The sequence below is a fragment of the Bubalus bubalis genome, chromosome 17 (genome assembly GCF_019923935.1).
Source record: "Bubalus bubalis isolate 160015118507 breed Murrah chromosome 17, NDDB_SH_1, whole genome shotgun sequence".
Classification (NCBI taxonomy): domain Eukaryota; kingdom Metazoa; phylum Chordata; class Mammalia; order Artiodactyla; family Bovidae; genus Bubalus; species Bubalus bubalis.
In genome coordinates this window covers 33527625-33549887 of record NC_059173.1, presented here as the reverse complement: position 1 = coordinate 33549887, position 22263 = coordinate 33527625, and the positions used below count along the sequence as shown (strand labels likewise).

Here is a 22263-nt window from a genome sequence, read left to right as displayed (position 1 = left end):
TAAGAAATGCTTCCCACATCTATGCTACTTCTGCATTTTATTCCTTTGTCACAAAGCCCTCATTAAATTCTATTATGATTATCTCTACTAGAAGGTCAGCTCATCTAACTATACCTTACTCATCTTTGTACCTGTGTCCTCTAGTATTCTTACAGATACATGCCAGATGTCTATTAAATGTAAGACAGTAAATAAACAAGGAAATGAATAAAAAAAAACAGGTAAATTAATGGACAGCTACACTATCCATAATGAGTTATTTCTCTAATATTTATGGAAGCCTGGAGTGCTGCAGTCCACTGGGTTGCAAAGAGTCGGACATGACTAAGCAACTGAAATGAACTGAACTGAAATAGAAAAAATATGCTGTGCACATTATCATAGAAAATGAGAGTAGTGTTCAACTGCTCTAGATAATCACTTTATTAAATACAGTGCAAAAACAAAATATAAATAAATAAGAAACAATGTGGTAGGGATGGTAGAAAAATTCACAGATTATAAATACAAAACATGATGCAAACCTTAGAATATTTATACATTAAAGGAGAAGTAGACTAAACTGCATGCTGGAAAAAAGCACGGGACCAAATGATGTGAAAGAACCTACTTGTGACACATTTAGTTTACCTTGTTCTGTTATTCTGACAATGAGCATTGAATTTGATGAACTTTAAGCACAGAGGATTTGCGTAGGTGAATGATATAGCTCTCCTCACGTTCTTTAGTATAGGAGCTCAGTAACAGGACATCACCACCCAGCCTTTATATTCTTTTTTTAAAGCAGTTACAAACCTTCAACTATCTATACATACTCTACTATGGGATTAATGATGGGATTATTTGTCCTTCCAGGAATAGACAGCATCCATGTTTCCACACGGCTAAGGCAATAACTAAAAGACGTAACAGTAAAGGAGATATCAATGGTAGAGGTCCAAGAAGCTCGTCTCACAAAGTTTCAGAACTAGGACTCAGGGGACCCCAGGGTCCCAGGTCCCAAGTCACTTCCTTATCAGCACCCGGTCTTGAGGATGCATTCATTGACTTTCTCCAAGCGCAAGAGCACAATTCTCATCCCAGCTGATATCCAATCCTGGCCATTAGCTCAGTTATAAGACAAGACTAAAATCATTCATCATTTTCTCTAATAATCCTCTCTATCTCTTTAATTATTTTAACACCACAGCCTTTAGATTCAGTCCATAGAATTTGTTAAAAACACTCAGCTGAAGAATAGCAGGACTTTTCCACTCTTGTTTTTATTGCAGTATCTGTTCAAGTCATTCTGAGCTCCAAGCAAAATGCTGCATATCAGTGCCCAAAGCAGAACAAAGTTGTCAATAATGATTCTCTTCACAGCTGCTAGAGTGATCATTCACTCTTCTGTTCAAAACACTCCCACCGTGTTGCATCTAAACTCTATGTGGTCTTGAAGGTGCTATAGGCTCTTTGCCTGCCTGCTGTTCCTACCACCACAACTGGATTTGGCCTCCAGGGCCAGGGTCATTGGAGGAGCTCCCTCAAGATGTCCTGCTAATTTTTACTTAGGGCTCCCCACTGCCTAGAACCCTTTATCCTTCAAGTTTTACAATGCTCACCCCTTCGCTTCAATCAAGTCTTTGTTTAAGCATCACTTCCCCAAAATACCCTTTCTTAACTTCCTGCCTAACACATGAGCACATAATCACATCAATCCCAGTTATAGAATTGTTGTAGCATAATCACAATCATTTCTTTTCTTTGCTTGCTTGCTTGCTTAATCACTCAGTAGTGTCCACTCTTTGTGACCCTCTGGACTATAGCCCCTCAGGTTCCTCTGTCCATGGGATTTTTCAGGCAAGAATACTAGAGTGGGTTGCCATTTTCCTCCTCCAGGGGATCTTCCCCACCCAGGGGTCGAATTTGTGTCTCCTGCATTGCAGGCAGGTTCTTTCATCACAATCATATTACATATCTTTTTATTTGTTTTGTTTTTTTTTTAAATCTGTCTCCTATTCTAGGAAGTAGCTAAGGAAGAACAGAACCTAATGCATGGTAAACACTCGATATTTTCAAAATAAGCAAAGAATAAGAGAATAAAACAAAGAAATAATAGAAGTCTGTCTAGAAGTCATGCTCCTTCAAAATGGATATTGGAAATACATACAACACTTGATGAAATTTGACATTTTCAAAGTAGAAGATTGAGAACACAGTGAAAGCACACATCCTCTGTTGAGGTGGAGTGAGGAGCCAGCATTAATAAGACCTCAGCAATGATAGCCCCAGGAGACATCCAGACTGTTGTCTTAATCAGAGTTTTGAACTTTATTCTATTCTGCTACTTGCTAAGTCGCTTCAGTCGTGTCCAACTCTGTGCGACCCCAGAGACGGCAGCCCACCAGGCTCCCCCGTCCCTGGGATTCTCCAGGCAAGAACACTGGAGTGGGTTGCCATTACCTTCTCCAATGCATGAAAGTGAAAAGGGAAAGTGAAGTCGCTCTGTCGTGTCCAACTCTCAGCGACCCCATGGACTGCAGCCTACCAGGCTCCTCCATCCATGGGATTTTTCAGGCAAGAGTACTGGAGTGGGGTGCCTTTGCCTTCTCCTTATTCTATTCTACATCTATGTAAATATATAACACTGTCACATGGTCCTGTAAATCAGCTCGTGGTAGCAAAATCATGGCAGCCATGAATAGCATCGTTTCTATGGAAGGACCTTTTTCTGCTCAGTTCAGATTGTTGTGCATTCATGGTTAACTGAGGATTCTACTCATCCTCTGGATGGTCTGAAGTCGTGAATTCACTAAGTAATGATTCAACTCTGATACCATCCTGGAACTGTTGTATCAGCAGGAATATGTGGAAGTCATGAGCAGAATGGTCCTTTCTCTCAAAAGGACTTAGAAGTTGAATGTGCCTTTGAAAACATATTAACTTTATGCTGCTGCTACTGCTGCTGCTGCTAAGTCGCTTCAGTCGTGTCCGACTCTGTGAGACCCCATAGACGTCTAGCAGCCCATCAGGCTCCCCCGTCCCTGGGATTCTCCAGGCAAGAACACTGGAGCGGGTTGCCATTTCCTTCTCCAATGCATGAAAGTAAAAAGTGAAAGTGAAGTCGCTCAGTCGTATCCGACTCTCAGCGACCCCATGGACTGCAGCCTTCCAGGCTCCTCCATCCATGGGATTTTCCAGGCAAGAGTACTGGAGTTGTGTGCCATTGCCTTCTCCATATTAACTTTATACAGACCTTTAATTTGTTCTTAGCCCTCTGTTTTCCTCATCTACACTCTTAGCAACATGATCCGTGTTGGTCTATTACCTAAGGTTGAAATATCAGAGGCAGCTGATGACTGCTGTCCCCTCTGCCTTCTGCATCACTAAAGCAATGTCAAATCCCAGGTGTGTATCAGAACCCCCATCACATATATCATTATACAACTTGATTTTGCAGAAAGTACACTGACCACACCTTTAGGAAACTACAAAACAAAGCTCTAAAACAATAAGAGGAAAAGAAATAGTGAAAAATTAGAACAAAAGAATCAATGGATTCAAAAACAGTAAAACTAAAAAACTCTGAATCAAAAGCTGTTTTTTTGAAAAATCAATAAAATTGATACCTCTATGCAGGCTAGATAAGGAAAAGAAAGAAGACATATATTACCATTATTAGCCACTAAGGAGGGAAGTTATTACTGCTGATCCCTGCACATTAAATGGTTAGTAAGGAAATTCTGAGTTCACCAAATATTCCTTTGGGGTCCTTCTATAACTTTTTATGGAATAATTGCAGAAATAATTGCAGAAAACCATTTGAAAAAAGTAATCAATTATAATAAAAACTTTAAAAGAAAACTAGAAATATAACAACTTAACAAAATTTATACATATTTAAAGAAAAAAATGCAACATTGTAATGCAATTATACTCCAATTTTTAAAAAATTAATAAAATGGAATCTCCACACTGTTCTCCATAGTGGCATACACACTGAGGAAACCAGAATTGAAAGAGACTCGTGTACCCCAATGTTCATCGCAGCACTGTTTGTAATAGCCAGGACATGGAAGCAACCTAGATGTCCATCAGCAGATGAATGGATAAGAAAGCTGTGGTACATATACACAATGGAGTATTACTCAGCCATTAAAAAAGAATACACTTGAATCAGTTCTAATGAGGTGGATGAAACTGGAACCTATTATACAGAGTGAAGTAAGCCAGAAAGAAAAACACCGATATAGTATACTAACACATATATATGGAATTTAGAAAGACGGTAACAATAACCCTATATACGAGATAGCAAAAGAGACACAGATGTATAGAACAGTCTTTTGGACTCTGTGGGAGAGGGAGAGGGTGGGATGATTTGGGAGAATGGCATTGAAATACATATAATATCATATATGAAATGAGTCGCCAGTCCAGGTTCGATGCACAATACTGGATGCGTGGGGCTGGTGCACTGGGACGACCCAGAGGGATGGAATGGGGAGGGAGGAGGGAGGAGGGTTCAGGATGGGGAACACATGTATACCTGTGGCGGATTCATTTTGATATTTGGCAAAACCAATACAATAGTGTAAGGTTTAAAAAAAAATTAATAAAATGGAAAGAAAACAAAAAAATAAAAAAAAATAATAACTAATATCATCTTTTGTGGAGCAGGACTAACTCTTTTCACATAAATTCAGGGGTAAGACAAGAATATCTTCTTTCTGAGTTCCTATTCAGCACTGTATTGGAAGTCCTAACATTCAATAAGATGAGGAAGAGAAAAATTAAGATACACAAAATTAAGAGAAAGAATGAAACAGTTTTTACTCAAAGGTGATAGACTGTCTGTGTAGATAGCCTGAAAAATAACCAATAAAATGAATAGACAGTGAAAAATAATTAATGAATACAGCATGGTAGCTGATATAAAGTCAGTATGTTTTTAAAAAATCAGTTGATTTCCTATATATCAACAAAGGAAACTGGAATATTAAATTTTAAAATTCCATTTACAATTGTAACAAAAATTTTAAGCAAAAAATGCTGATAAAAAAAAAGCTAAGTAAATGGAGAGATTTTGTGTTCATGGATTGGAAAACTCAACTACTACTTTTCTTAGTAGTAAAGAAGTCAGTTTTTTTCCCAAATTGATATATTGGCTTAATACAACACTATCAAAATACTAGCACTTTTTTTGGTGGTAACAACAAACCACTTCCAATAAATGTACAGTAGGAAAGCAAACACTCAATTTCAAGATTCACTATGATTCAACAGTAATCTAGAGAGGATGGCATTGGTGAAAGAATAGACATATAGCCAATGGAATAGACAGAGAACTTAGAAATAGCCCCACACAGATAAAGCCAACTGATTTTTGACAAAAGCAAAAAGGCAATATAACAAATATAACACAATTATAGTCTTCCATTGATGGTGCTGGAATAACAATAAGCCCCCATATTTTTAAATAAATAAAGAAAAATAATAAAGAAACTGGACATAGATCTCACATTTTCCATACATATTAATTCAAAATATACCATTGACCTAAATGTAATGCAAAGTTACAAAACGTCTAGAAGAATACATAGGAAAAACTCTGCATTACTTGCAATTTAGGGATATGTTTTTAGATATAACGCAACACTGAAAGCAAACCCATAGAAGAAAAATATATGTATAATTTGGAATTTACTAATTTTTTGAGGGTATTAAATCTTTTTTGTTTACACATAATAATGGATGAAACACAAGCTTCATTCCCTGGCTGAGTTCACAAATCTGTGGCAGGGCCTAGCTGCTACAAAGAAGAAATGCTTTAGACAATAGTCATGTGTGTGGGCAAAAAACTTGAGGACTATACTTGTGACCAGTTGTATAACAGGTTATTTCATTTTCTGTTCTGTGGAAAGGGTAAAGCATTTCAACAAAGGGTTTTAATGTCGATTTTTTTTTTTGCACCCATGCTGTTGATTGCTAAATGTAATAGGCTGATCATGACATTGAATACATGTATATCTCTTTTTTTTAATGTGCTATGTAAAGTTTGTCTACTCTGAAGCCATCTTGATAAACTATCCCAACAGTATGAAGTTAGAATTCCTTCAGGGTGATGCCAGGTTCCATTTGAAATTTATTTACAACCTGCTTTGGTGGAGAAGCTGTCACTTCTCTGGCTCTCCTCTCCTGCTAAGCTTGGTTTCCTGGCAGTAATTAAAACCATTTGCCACTGCCATAGCTACTGTTGCTGCTGGAACCACCATGGCCACCTTGGTTTCATGGTCTAGCAAAGCACTGACCTCCATCATAGGGGTCAGAACTTCTGCCTCCAAAGTTTCCTCCTTTCATGGGTCCAAAATTGAAGACTGATTGTTGTAATTACTAAAATCCTTGTAGCTTCCTGCCACCTCCAAAACTGCTTCCATCATTCTAGCCATCCCCACTGCCACCATATCCACCACCACCACCATGGCTGCCACCAAAGCCACCTCAACCACTGACGTTTTCTCCATGACCAGAGTTATCATTCGCACAAAACTACCTTCATGACCACCACCAAAGTTTCCAGAACCACTTCGACCTCTCTGGATGGATGAAGCACTAGCCATCTCTTGCTTAGATAGGGCTTTTCTTACTTCACAGTTGTGGCCATTGACAGTGTAGTATTTCTAATGACAATCCTGTCTATGGAGTCATGGTAATCAAAAGTTACAGAGCCTCTCTCTTTGCCACTGCCTCAATCAGTCATGATTTCAACCACTTCAATTTTACCAAACTGTTCAAAATAACCCCTCAGGTGATGTTCTTCAGTGTTGTCTTTAATGCCACCAACAAACATCTTTTTCACAGTTAAGTGTGCACCAGGTCTTTGAGAATCTTCTCTGGAGGTGGCCCTCCTAGGTTCCACAACTCTTCCATCTACCTTGTATGGTCTTGCATTCATGGCCACATCCACCTCCCTCACAGTGGCCTGTGTGACAAACCTGAAGCCTCTGGAGCACCTGGTGCTTGGAAGCCTCATTACCACACAGTCTGTGAGCATTCCACATTGCTCAAAATGGCTCCTCAGACTCTCATTGGTTGTTGCAAAGCTCAGTCCTCCAATGAAGAACTTCTGCAGCTGTTCGGACTCTTTGGGAAACTCTGACTTAGACTTGATTGCAGTGGAGAGGGAGAGGCTTCAGTGATGCTTACCCGGCAGCATCCACAGGCAAAAAGTGGAATTTATTTAATTTTTTTAAAAAATTTAAAAAGCAGTCTTCTGCAAAAAAACACTGTTAGGATGAAAAATCACAGTTTAAAAAAACATTTGCAAATCACTTAGCTAATAAATGACTAATATCCAAAATATACAAAATTACATAATAATAAAGTGTCTCAGTCCTCTACACTAAGAAAACAACTTTATACTAAGAAAACAATAATAAGCAAAAAACTGAATAAACAACTCACCACAAAATATACAGGTGGCAAATAAGCATATGAAAACATCCTCAATGTCATGTATCTTTAAGGAAATAGAAATTACACAGTAATGACATACTACTGTGCACTTACTGGAATGGCTAAAACCTAAACTCTGACAGTATCCATCACTGATGAATATGTGGACCAACAGTAACTCCCATTTATTGCTGGTGGGAAAGCAAAATGTTACAACTGCTTTGAGATATGTGTTGGCAGTTTCTTATAAGCTAAACATAGCTTGCTAGAGAATAACTCCAGTTTTACCCAACTGATTTGAAACTTATGCAGAAATCTGCACATGAATGAATTATAAATCAGCTTTACTAACCACCATTAAAAACTGGTAGCCACCTAAATGTATTTGAATAGATGAATAAATGAATAAACCATGGTATACTAGTATAATGGAATATTACCCAGTGATATAAATGGATGAACTATCAACCCAAAAAACAACATATATGAATTGTAAGAATATCACTAAGTGAATGAAGCTAGTCTTGAAAAGGCAGCATACTTTATGATTCAATTTACATGACATTTTGAAAAAGACAAAACTATGGAGAAGGAAAACAGATTAGTAATTGTCAGAGTCTTGGGATGAGGGAAGTGTTGATTGGTTGAAGCACACAGGAATTTTTAGTGCTGTAACTATTTTGCTTGATACTATAGTGTCAGACACATATTACTATGTACTTGTCAAAACTCATAGAATCTTTCACCACAGGAAGTGAACTTTAATATATACAAACAAAAATTCAAGGAGGTCAGGGATCCCAAAATGGAATGCAAACTGTGGCAAGAGAATCTAGCTGTATTACAAATGTGTAATATAAACTCTCAGAGAAGTGAAGAGAAGTCTCTCAGTCGTGTCCAACTCTTTGCGACCCCATGGACTGTAGCCTACCAGGCTCCTCCGTCCATGGAATTTTCCAGGCAAGAATACTGGAGTGGGTTGCCATTTTCTTCTCTAGGGGATCTTTCTGACCCAAGGGTCGAACCTGGGTCTCCCACATTGCAGGCAGACTCTTTACCATCTGAACCACCGGGGAACCCCCAACCTCTCAGAGAAGGGTATGAAAATGTTCTGATGTAAGCAACTTTGGAAATAAGTGGAGAAAAAAAAGAAACTGCATGTAAGCACTGCACTCCAGTGGGTAGCATTGTTTCTTGCAGGGGTATAGGTTGATAATTGTGAAACCCTAGATTATGCTGGAATTGAACAGATAGGTAAATGGATGCCAAATGACAGAGCCAGGAGCCTCACTGTTGGGGCAGGGGGAAGTTTACATAGAAGCAAGGGGAGTAGCTAGAAGAACCCATATGGTTATGGATTGGATGTGGTGCCTCCAGCGTGAACTCATGTTCAATTTAACATAAATACAGATGGAGAGATTCAGCAATACTTAGAGCAAAATGTTGCCTGGGAAGACTTAGGTGCAATGAACACATCCAGCACAGAACCAGAGCTCCTTGAAAAGAATGGTTGATTCTAGGCCTGGGGAATACACAATATGAGCCTGGAGCATAATTAATCCAAAAAGTAGGAAATGCTATATTAAACATGTGTGTGCACACACACACACACATGCACACACATACACACACCAATGGGAGCATGTAAAAGGGGAACAGAAATCAATTGAAAAAGCTCCCAATGGCCAAAACTGGAACCATTCTAACCATTAAGCAAATAACACATTATTGGATTATGGCTCAAAGCATAAAAAAAATACCTTGAGTCCATACTCATCTAAATAAATGATTGAGTAAATAAATAAATTACTGAGAATAAAAAAATACCCAGTGTAGAAGAATTCCAAATAATTTACGTAGATACTCTGCCCTTAATATGGTGGAGCTGGTAGAACATCACATCCTTCCCTCCCACCGGTCCTTAGTGACTTCCTTCCAAAGAATACAGGATGAAAAGGGGGCAAAGGAGTAATTAATTTGGAAACTGTGGTGGACAAATATTATCTGAGCCATGTGATCAAGGTTAGCATCAACAATGATAAATCATGTTGAGAATACTTATCCTTGATGTGATTTGATGAAAATGTCACTTTATCTGTAACTTTTCTCCAAAGACACATATCCTCAGTCTATTCATGGGAAATAGAAAAAGTAGGACAAACCCAGACTGAACCACATTCTACAAAATATCTGACCAGTACTATTCAAAATTGTCAAGGTCCTTGAAAACAAGGTAAGTCTGAGAAATGGTCACAGCCAGAAGTATTCCATGCAAACACAGCTACTGAATGTTGACATAGCATCTTGCACTGGATCCTGGGATAGAACAGCATAAGAAAAAAATTAAAGAAGTTTTAAAAATATGGTCTTGAATTAATAATATTCCATCAATACTAATTCACTAATACAACAAATATTTCAGACAGATAAGATGTTAGCAATCAGGGAAATAAGATGCAGACTATAAAAGAACTCTCTATACTGTCTTTATACCTTTTCCATAAATCTAGAAATTTCCTAAAATAGAAAAGTTACTAAAAATTGCCCTTATATTTGGAAAAGATGAAAACTCTAACTTGAAAAGATACGTGCACCTTAATATTTGTAGCAATACTATGTACAATAGCCAGAATATGGAAGCAAAACATACTGCATGTATATGTACACACACAATGGAATATTACTCAACCTGCTCTAGCTCTGGGTTGCACCATAAGCAATTGGTGGAAATTAAGCCAGTTTTGATATTAAAAAAACAGAAATTTAAAATAGTTTGACCTAATAATCAAGAGAATGGTCTTCGGTATCAATAGCATGTAAAAATTTAATAACTGCTGTCAAAATAGGCCTCCAAAAAGATTATACATCAATTCATATCAATGGCAGAGGAGAGGACAGGGTACTCTCCACTCTTGGTCAATGGGTCAGTCCCAGGGCAGCCAGTGGCAGCAGGGAGGCCAGAGAGCCCTCCACTCCTTGGCATCCTCCAATGTTGGCTCCAGGCTTCCCTGGACCCTCTTCCTGGTGACTCCAGCAGGGCCGCTGCCTCAGTCCACCAGCAGCAATGTAGACCAGTCTCTGACAGCTGGTGAAAGTTTACGCACTCAAGGAGGACCAGCAGTGGGACAACCAGGGCACTGGGCATGCAATCTAGCTACATAGAGTACCAGAAGGACATGTCTCTGCTAGTCAGGGCCTGGCAAAATGTGGTCCACTGGAGAAGGGAATGGCAAACCACTTCAGTATTCTTATCTTGAGAACCTCATGAAAAGTATGAAAAGACAAAAAGATATACTACTGAAAGAGGAGGCCACTGAGTCAGTAGGTCTCCAATATGCCACTGGAAAAGAGTGGAGAAATAATTCCAGAAAGAATGAAGAGCCAGAGCGGAAATGATGCTGAGTTGTGGTTGTGTCTGGTTGTGCAAGTAAAGTCTGATGCTGTAAAGAACAATATTGCATAGGAACCTGGAATGTTAGGTCCGTGAATCAAGGTAAATTGGAAGTGATCAAACAGGAGATGGCAAGAGTGAACATTGACATTTTAGAAAACAATGAACTAAAATGGATGGGGAAGAGAAAATTTAATTCAGATGACCATTATATCCACATTATATCTAAGGGCAAGAATCCCTTAGAAGGAACAGAGTAGCCCTCATAGTCAACAAAAGAGTCTGAAATGCAGTACTTGGGTGAGATCTCAAAAATGATAGAATGATCTCTGTTCATTTCCAAGGCAAACCATTCAGTATCACAGTAATCCAAGTCTATGCCCCAACCACAAATGCCAAAGAAACTGAAGCTGAATGATTCTATGAAGATCTATAGGACCTCCTAGAACTAACACCAAAAGTAGATGTCCTTTTCACATAGGGTATTGTAATGCAAAAATAGGAAGACAAGAGATACCTGGAGTAACAGGCAAGTTTGGCCTTGAAGTACAAAATGAAGCAGGGAAAAGGTTAACAGAGTTTTGCCAAGAGAACACACTGGTCATAGCAAGCACCTTTGTCCAACAACACAGGAGGACTCTACACATGGACATCACCAGATGGTCAATACCGAAATCAGATTGATTATATTCTTTGCTGTCAAAGATAGGGAATCTCTATAAAGTCAGCAAAATCAAGACCTGGAGCTTACTGTGACTCAGATCATGAGCTCCTTATTGCAAAATTCAGGCTCAAATTGAAGAAAGTAGCAAAAATCACAAGGCTATTCAGGAATGACCTAAATCAAATCCCTTGTGATTATATAATGTAGGTGATGAATAAATTCAAGGGACTAAATCTGGTAGACAGAGTGCCCAAAGAACTATGGACTGAGGTTCATACCATTGTACAAGAGGTGGTGACTAAAACTACTCCCAAGAAAAAGATATGCAAGGAGGCAAAGTGGTTGTCTGAGGAGGCCTTAAAAACAACTGAGAAAAGAAGAGATGCTAATGGCAAAGGACAAAAGGAAAGTTACATTCATCTGAATGCAGAGTTCCAGAGAATAGCAAGGAAAGATAAAAGAGCCTTCCTAAGTGAATGATGCAAAGAAATGAAGGAAAACAAAAAAAAAAAAAAAAAAGAAAGAAAGAAAGAAATGAAGGATGAAGGAAAACAATGGGAAAGACAAGAGATCTCTTCAATAAAATTCTAGATAACAAGGGAATATTTCATGCAAGATGGGCCCAATAAAGAACAGAAATGGCAAGAACCTAACAGAAGAAGAAGAGATTAATAAGAGGTGTCAAGGTACACAGAAGAACTGTATGAAAAAGGTCTTAAAGACCAAGGTAACTACAATGGTGTGGTCACTTACCTAGAGCTAGACATCCTGGAATGTGAAGTCAAGTGGGCCTTAGGAAGTATTACTACAAACAAAGCCAGTGGAGGTGATGGAATTACAGCTGAGCTATTTCAAATCCTAAACGATGATGCTATTAATGTGCCACACTCAATATGTCAGCAAACTTGGAAAACTGAGCAGTGGCCACAGGACTGGGAAAGGTCAATTTTCACTCCAATACCAAAGAGGGAAATGCCTAAGAATGTTCAAACTACTGCACAATTGCATGCTTTTCACATGCTAGCAAGATTATGCTCAAAATCATTCAAGCTAGGCTTCAATAATGCATGAACTGAGAAATTCCAGAAGTACAAGCTGGATTTAGAAAAGGCAGAGGAACCAGAGATCAAATTGCCAACATCCACTAGATCATAGAAAAAGCAAGGGAATTTTTTTTAAAAATCTACTTTTGCTTCATTGACTATGCTAAAGCCTTTGACTTTAGAAAATTCTTAGAGATGAGAGTAACAGACCACCTTAACCTGTCTCCTGAGAAACCTGTATACAAGAAGCAATAGAAAGAACTGGACATGAAACAATGAACTGGTTTAAAATTGGAAAGGTGTAGTTCAATGTTGTATATTGTCACCCTGCTTATTTAATTTATATGCAGAGTACATCATGAGAAATGCCAAACTGAATGAAGCACAAGCTGGGACCATGATTGACAGGAGAAATATCAACAACCTCAGATTTGCAGATGATACCACCCTGATAGTATAAAACGAGGAGGAACTAAAAAGCCACTTATGAAGGGGAAAGAGGAGAGAGAAAAAGCTAGCTTGAAACACAACAACAACAACAAAAAAAGAGGTCATGGAATCTGGTCCCATCACTTCATGGCAAATAGATGGGGAAAAAGTGGAAACAGTGAGCGACTTCATTTTCTTGGGCCCCAAAATCACTGCAGATGGTGACTGCAACCACAAAATTAAAAGACTCCTTGAAAGAAAAGTTATGACAAGCTGAGAGAGTGTTTAAAAGCCAAGGCATCACTTTGCTGATTAAGGTCTGCATAGTTAAAGCTATGGTTTTTTCAGTAGTCATGTCTGAATGTGAAAGTTGGACAATAAAGAAGGCTGAGTGCTGAAGAACTGATGCTTTTGAACTGTGGTGCTAGAGGAGAATCTTGAGACTCCCTTGAACAGCAAGGAGATCAAACCAGTCGATCTTAAAGGAAACCAACCCTAATATTCATTGGAAGGACTGATGCTGAAGCTGAAGCTCCAATACTGTGGCCACCTGATGTGAATGGTAGACTCATTGGAAAAGACCCTGATGCTGAGAAAGATTGAGGACAAGACAAGAAGGGGTGGGAGGAGATGAGATAGTTGGATGGCATCAGTGACTCAATGGACATGAGTTTGATCAAATTCAGGGAGATGGAGGACAGTTAAACCTGATGTGATGCAGTCCACGTGATCACAAAGAGTCAGACATGACTAAGCAACTGAACAACAAAAATAACATAAAAAGAATGAAATAATGCCATTTGTGGCAACATTTAAGGACCTAGAGATTATCACATTAAGTGAAGTAAGACATAGACAAATATTGTATGGTATCACTTATATGTGGTATTTAAAGAAAATGATATAAATGAACTTAAATACAAGACTGAAACAGAACCACAGACGTAGAATACAAATTATGATTCAGTTCAGTTCAGTTGCTCAGTCGTGTCCGACTCTTTGCGACCCCATGAACCGCAGCACACCAGGCCTCCCTGTCCATCACCAACTCCCGGAGTTCACTCAGACAAGTCCATCAAGTCAGTCATGCCATCCAGCCATCTCATCCTCTGTTGTCCCCTTCTCCTCCTGCCCTCAATCCCTCCCAGCATTAGAGTCTTTTCCAATGAGTCAACTCTTCGCATGAGGTGGCCAAAGGACTGGAGTTTCAGCTTTAGCATCATTCCTTCCAAAGAACACCCAGGGCTGATCTCCTTCAGAATGGACTGGTTGGATCTCCTTGCAGTCCAAGGGACTCTCAAGAGTCTTCTCCAACACCACACTTCAAAAGCATCAATTCTTCGGCGCTCAGCTTTCTTCACGGTCCAACTCTCACAGCCATACATGACCACTGGAAAAACCATAGCCTTGACTAGACGGACCTTTGTTGGCAAAGTAATGTCTCTGCTTTTGAATATGCTGTCTAGGTTGGTCATAACTTTCCTTCCAAGGAGTAAGCATCTTTTAATTTCATGGTTGCAGTCACCATCTGCAGGGATTTTGGAGCCCCAAAAAATAGTCTGACACTTTCCACTGTTTCCGCATCAATTTCCCATGAAGTCTCCCATAATCTCTTGCTCCACCTGGTGTCTGCCTATGGTACTGCAGATCCTCTGGTGCTTTAACAAGCTGTGGAACTAACCTTTGTTCTCAATGCCCTCAACCTCGCGTACAAATTATCCTTCTCTTCCTTTAACACAGTCAAGGGCTACAGAAACCAGTCCCTTCATAGGTCCCCAAAGTCCGAAACATTGCTTCACATTCTACTCTTCTCTTTTCCTCCCAATTAAAAGCCAGGAGTTGGGAGTTTTTTCCCAGTTTGCCACAGTGGCTTAGTAAAGAGGAGAGACTAACGTGGGAAAATGCAGCAAAGTTTCTTACTTATTTCCATCTGACTCTTATTGACTTTTGCTACCAGAAGGAAAAGAGTTGGGGGAAGGAATAAATTAGAAGTCACATAAATTGGAATTCACAGATACATCCAATGATATAGTGTCAACTACAAATTGGTACTTGCCTTTGGCACTGGCCATCAACCTCTACAAGGATTAAATCATGTGCTGCTGCAGCTGCTGACCTTCAACACCCCTGAAAGGAATTCAAGGTGGAGAGAAGAAATGAGGCACTCTGTGCTCTGGGAAAACCTGGCAGAACAGGTCTTCAGTTAGATAATTTCAGAAGATTTTATGAGTCCTATTCTTGTATCTCCTCATATTTAGAAAAGCACTAAAGTCCTTCATGTTCCTTGTGACTAGCAGAAACCTTCATGAGCCTAGCAGAAACCTTCTGAAAAATATACGTGCTTGATTGCATGTACTCCTCCTTCACCAAAGCCACATATATTACTGACCTACACCACCCCCCACCACGCCCCACTGTTCACCTCTTCGGAGCAGTTTCTCAGAGCTATCTGAGGTGCTGTATCCTGGGCTATAGTCCTCATTTTGTCCCATGCACAACTTAACTAACAATTTTCACATTGTGAATTTTTACGTAGTTAATATAAAATATATAAACAGCAGGGACCTACTGTATAGCACAAAGAATTATATTCAATATCTTATAATAACATATAAAAGGAAAATAATCTGCAAAAAAATATAGAGAGAGAGACACATATATATGTATATATATTTTGTTGTTCAGCTGCTCACTTGTGTCCAACTCTTTGCAACCCCATGGACTGCAGCAAGCCAGGCTTTCCTGTCCTTCACCGTCTCCCAGAGTTTGCTCAAACTCACATCCATTGAGTTGATAATATGAGTCTTCCACGTCACAGGCAGGTTCTTTACTGTCTCAACCATCAGGAGTTGCATATATATACATATATATATATATATACATATATGACATATATGTATAACTGAATCACTTTACTGTATACCTAAAATTGACACAACACTGTAAATTAACTATACTTCAATTTTAAAAAGTTATAAAAAATACATTGCCCCATTGGTATTCTTAAAAGTTAGACACAAATTCAAACTCAATAGAATATACCTTCAATTTTCTAGGAACCAATTATTCTCATTTTCATTTCCAAGTGAATTATTAAACACAATAATTTGAACAGAAGTTTAAAGAGCTTTACCCTAGATGTCTCTTTTGTTTTAATCATGAAACTCAAGTATGCATAGTGTTATAGATTGTATATTCCTTTTAAATTATTATAACAGGGTGTCCAAGAAAAAAGGGAAAGAAGTCAAAATCGTATCATTTACTATTAAGAAATGTCCTAATTTGAAAAGTTCTGTCAGAAATATTTTTATACAGTGTACCATGTTGCATATTGTCCCCTCAAAATTCATATCCACAGTAACCTCGCACTGTGAATTTATTTGGAAATAGAGTCCTTGAGAAAATGATTAGGTGAATCAAAGTGATATCATCCAGGAACAGGGTTGGCCCTAATTCATTGACTGGAGTCCTTATAAGAAAGAAAACAGACACATGGTGAGAAAAAGAAGAAGAAATAGACACAACACACAGACACACAGAGAAAATCAGACAGATAATGCCAAGTGACACAGGAAACAAAGACTGCAATGATGCAGCTACCAGGCCAAAAAAAGGCAATTGGTATCCACCAGAAGGAAAAATCTTTCCCTAGAGCCTTTAGCAATTAGCATTGTCCTGGCAACCTCTTGATTTCAGGCTTCTAGCCTCCAGAACTGTAAGAGAACAAATCCTGTTGTTTTAAGCCACCAAGTTTATGGTAATTTGTTCTGGCAGACCTAGGAAATGAATGCATACAGATTTGCAGGGTGCGCGATATACCAGGATGAAAGTGGTGTTATGTCTTTCTCAGAGCTAATTCCTTCTGTTGTATTTCTTTTTCTCCAGCAGTTGCAGACTGCTGATGGATGTAGGAGTGTTGAAATGAGCACTGATTCTTGATCTCAGAAAACATCACATTATCATCATCTACTCTTAGCAGACCTATCACAGCTTCTCATCTCTGACTAGCAAATTGTGCTATTTGGATAAAGTCACTTTCATTAATTAACAATTCCTTTCACAAGTCAATTATTTTCTTTTCTAAGCCCAAGAGCCTAATTTTAGCTACTTAACCTCATTATGTCCTTGACATCACTTTGGTGAAATTCTAAAACTTCTTTCATTTACTTTCTTGACAAAAAGTAAAAACACACATCAAATCAGATCAGATCAGATCAGTTGCTCAGTCATATCCGACTCTTTGCGACCCCATGAATCGCAGCACGCCAGGCCTCCCTGTCCATCACCAACTCCCGGAGTTCACTCAGACTCACGTCCATCGAGTCAGTGATGCCATCCAGCCATCTCATCCTCTGTCGTCCCCTTCTCCTCCTGCCCCCAATCCCTCCCAGCATCAGAGTCTTTTCCAATGAGTCAACTCTTTGCATGAGGTGGCCAAAGTGCTGGAGTTTCAGCTTTAGCATCATTCCTTCCAAAGAAATCCCAGGGCTGATCTCCTTCAGAATGAACTGGTTGGATCTCCCTGCAGTCCAAGGGACTCTCAAGAGTCTTCAACAGCACAGTTGAAAAGCATCAATTCTTTGGCGCTCAGCCTTCTTCACAGTCCAACTCTCACATCCATACATGACCACAGGAAAAACCATAGCCTTGACTAGACGGACCTTTGTTGGCAAAGTAATGTCTCTGCTTTTGAATATGCTATCTAGGTTGGTCATAACTTTCCTTCCAAGGAGTAAGCGTCTTTTAACTTCATGGCTGCAATCACCATCTGTAGTGATTTTGGAGCCCAAAACAATAAAGTCTGACACTGTTTTCCCTGTTTCCCCATCTATTCCCCATGAAGTGGTGGGACCGGATGCCATGATTTTGGTTTTCTGAATGTTGAGCTTTAAGCCAACTTTTTCACTCTCCACTTTCACTTTCATTAAGAGGCTTTGTAGTTCCTCTTCACTTTCTGCCATAAGGGTGGTGTCATCTGCATATCTGAGGTTATTGATATTTTCCCAGCAATCTTGATTCCAGCTTGTGCTTCTTCCAGCTCAGCATTTCTCATGATGTACTCTGCATATAAGTTAAATAAACAGGGTGACAATATACAGCCTTGACGTACTCCTTTTCCTGTTTGGAACCAGTCTGTTGTTCCATGTCCAGTTCTAACCGTTGCTTCCTGACCTGCATACAAATTTCTCAAGAGGCAGATCAGGTGGTCTGGTATTCCCATCTCTTTCAGAATTTTCCAGTTTATTGTGATCCACACAGTCAAAGGCTTTGGCATAGTCAATAAAGCAGAAATAGATGTTTTTCTGGAACTCTCTTGCTTTTTCCATGATCCAGCGGTTGTTGGCAATTTGATCTCTGGTTCCTCTGCCTTTTCTAAAACCAGCTTGAACATCAGGAAGTTCACGGTTCACATATTGCTGAAGCCTGACTTGGAGAATTTTGAGCATTACTTTACTAGCATGTGAGATGAGTGCAATTGTGCGGTAGTTTGAGCATTCTTTGGCATTGCCTTTCTTTGAGATTGGAATGAAAACTGACCTTTTCCAGTCCTGTGGCCACTGCTGTTTTCCAAATTTGCTGGCATATTGAGTGCAGCACTTTCACAGCATCATCTTTCAGGATTTGGAATAGCTCAACTGGAATTCTATCACCTCCACTAGCTTTGTTTGTAGTGATGCTTTCTAAGGCCCTCTTGACTTCACATTCCAGGATGTCTGGCTCTAGGTGAGTGATCACACCATCGTGATTATCTGGGTCATGAAGATCTTTTTTGTACAGTTCTTCTGTGTATTCTTGCCACCTCTTCTTAATATCTTCTGCTTCTGTTAGGTCCATACCATTTCTGTCCTTTATTGAGCTCATCTTTGCATGAAATGTTCCTTTGGTATCTCTGATTTTCTTGAAGAGATCCCTAGTCTTTCCCATTCTGTTGTTTTCCTCTATTTCTTTGCATTGATCACTGAAGAAGGCTTTCTTATCTCTTCTTCCTATTCTTTGGAACTCTGCATTCAGATGTTTATATCTTTCCTTTTCTCCTTTGCTTTTCACTTCTCTTCTTTTCATAGCTATTTGTAAGGCCTCCCCAGACAGCCATTTTACTTTTTTGCATTTCTTTTCTATGGGAATGGTCTTGATCCCTGTCTCCTGTACAATGTCACGAACCTCATTCCATAGTTCATCAGGCACTCTATCTATCAGATCTAGGCCCTTAAATTTATTTCTCACTTCCACTGTATAATCATAAGGAATTTGATTTAGGTCAGACAATCATATTGAGCTTTCTCCTATAATTAAATCTTTTATCTAAAGTTAACATGGCTGAGAAGAAGAGAATATAAAGGGTCTTTGGTCCCAGTCTTCCCAACACTATCTTTTGTTTCTAAAATCCATAAAATGCTCCAAGATGGTCTACTGAAAAAAAAGAGGTCAAACCTAACTTTTATTCTGAAAAGAAGATCTTGAGAATTGCAATATTTTCCCCCACCCTCATTCCTACTGCTTTACCCATGGAACTATTAATATAAGATATATTAAGATAAATAGGAAAAAAATGAGATTTTAACAGTGAGAAAATGAGAGAGCCTTTTCAGCAAACTATTTGAGTTCCTACAGTAGAGAAGTGGTTTCACAGTATAGGTGAGGCAAAATCACTGGAAGTAAAAGTCCTTTTTTAATTTAAAATGGGGAGGGTCTAGAGAACATCATACTAAAATAAATGTCTGCTAAGTCTACAGCAGGCTTTAATTACCTGTGAACCAGAAACTATGGAAGGTAAATAATATGGTGACATTAAGATTCCCAATAATGCAGGTCATTATTTTTACAGAAAAGCAATTGCAATAACCTGCTTAGCATTTTCCTCTCAATATTGCTGAGAAAGAAATAGATTGGCACTAACAAAATAAGACCTGACAAGTGAGTGATACACCCAACAACACCAACTCCCTGTATAACAACCTTACTTTTCTGTCGAAATCTTTTCTGAGCTGCTTTTAATCTTGACAACTCATAAAATAATTCTTTTTTCATATTCCCCATGATTCAACATTTATTTGGTATTTGTATACGGTAGAATTCAAAGTAAGCTGCAAGTGTTCAATATTAGAATACAGGTAGGATGAAATAAAGTAAGTGTTAGCTGTTCCATCATATACGACTCTTTGCAACCCTATGGACTATAGCCCACCAGGGTTCTCTGTCCATGGTATTCTCCAGGCAAGAATACTGGAATGGGTAGCCATTTCCTCCTCCAGGGGATCCTCCCCACCCAGGGATTGAATCCAGTTACAGTCTGAGCCACCAGGGAAGCCCTGCATCAGTAAACACTAATAACTATATACATGGGCTAAGAGTAAGCATCAGAACTCATCTCTGTGTATGCTTGGAATAAATAAACACAAGTAATGGCAATTACCATCTACTATGCCTGTGCAAAGTTTGATAAGATTCATACTTCCACTTTTGTCAATAGCCCACTCCCCTGTTGTTTGTGTTTTGGTTGTGGTTCCCAGAAAACAGACTTTTAGAAGGACTTTTGCTTATAGGAGGTTTGCCAGTTATTATTGTTAGGGAAATAATAAAAACTTGCCTTAAAGAAGTAAAGCGAGAAGGACTGGGGAGAAGAAGATATTGAGTTTGGATGCAGTCTCAAAAGTGGCCTCAACTAATCAATCAGGGAGCTCTTAAGTAGGTCTGACCCTTCAAAGATGCCCCAAGAAAGAAATCAGAGCCTTTTAACCCTATATTAATGAGTCATTAGAAGTGGCTGCTGATGGGGACATGGCTTAACACCAGGAGAGACAACTGTCTTTCAAAGGCAATTGGCAGAGAAGGACTCAGTGGTGGGCTGTCAGCCAGCAACACCCCATCACCTGGGGATGAGGGTCACAGCCCAAATGGGAGGATTGGGAAGAGCATCTCTGTATCTACCTTAGTTTCCCATTGGTCCCCAGTTTTCCCATCTTTGTTTACTTAATGCCACTGCCATATCCAGCTCACATCCTGAATCTTCTCACCCTTTTACAAATCTTGATTCTGATGGCTTATGGTCTGTATCCATGTCCCTAAATATTTACTATTTCTGTACTCAGTCAGGACTTTCATCTTATTCCAGTAGAGCCAACAAGGCAGCTGATGCACCCCTAGAGGCAGGGAAAGAGTAAGTTCTATGACTGAGGTGGATGCCACAGGTTTCCACCCATAATCCTTCATCCATACCATTTCACTTTACATGGGCTGAATGCCAACTGCTAGCACTGCATTCTGTTGCCTTATGACTTTCTGTTCTGCAAGAGCTCATTTTGACCATCTGTATACAAACCAGGGAAGTGTGGGAGAATCTAAACCAATGATTGATGTAAACTGGAATATAAAATATCTCAGCTCTCGTTCTCCTCATCTGGAATCCTACTGATATGTGTGTTCTGCCCTGGTTACCAGATTTCCCCAGTGGGCTCAAACTCCAGTTACCCACAGTGGTGACTTGGTTACCACTTCCCTTCTCTGTGGCATTTGTACACTCCCTGATGAAGGTTTCTGAGATTGTCTGCTAAATATACTGCTTAAAGGCAAATCCTTATGTATTGGCCTGGTTCATAGATAGCCTATTTGGAAACAGTTATATTAGTTCAAATATACCTAAAGGGACAAATTTTGAGTGGTGACAGAAGATAGGAGTAAGGGGAAAAATAAGCAAAAGATGAATTTATAAATGAAGATTAAAAGAATGGAGTTAAGATAGAAAAAATATGTCAGAAGAGAAAAATGCCAATATTTCAGAAGGTTGATTATTGGTATTTTTTTCCACTACATATTATGGTTTAGAGCCAGCATATCCCTCAACTAACTATTTTAATGAGATTTACATACATCATTGTTAGTCATCATCTCACCACCAATAAATGAATAAACACATAAATAGTGATGTATGACAACTGTATGTATCTGAAGGACAGAGAAGATAGATCTGTGTTATAACCGTGTTGTTTCTTAATTGTCCAGCCTCAAGCCCTCAAAAGATAGTGTCAGTCCCTATCTTTGGGGATCCTTGTGTAGCATCCTGCAAGGTGGCTCCCACATCCCACTATGGAAGCCAAAGCAATAATGTTACATTCCTGCTCTGGCACGATTACTGAATAGGCTCCTCAGAAGTTCTCTTCCTGGACTTTGAACCTGAGTTGCCAAACTGATGGAGATGACATTCATTATAGTGTCAGCACCTGGATCAGAGTGTTTCTGCAGGGTGACCATGCCTGTGGATCCTGCAATGAGGTCCTTTCAAGCTTCCAGGTTCCTGCCTGTTC

At 39.2% G+C, this 22263-nt stretch overlaps 1 pseudogene; it reads right to left on the bottom strand.

The window, feature by feature from the left end:
• Positions 1 to 6204: 6204 nt before the first annotated feature.
• Positions 6205 to 22263, bottom strand: part of LOC102406745 — a 56186-nt pseudogene continuing 40127 nt past the window's right edge.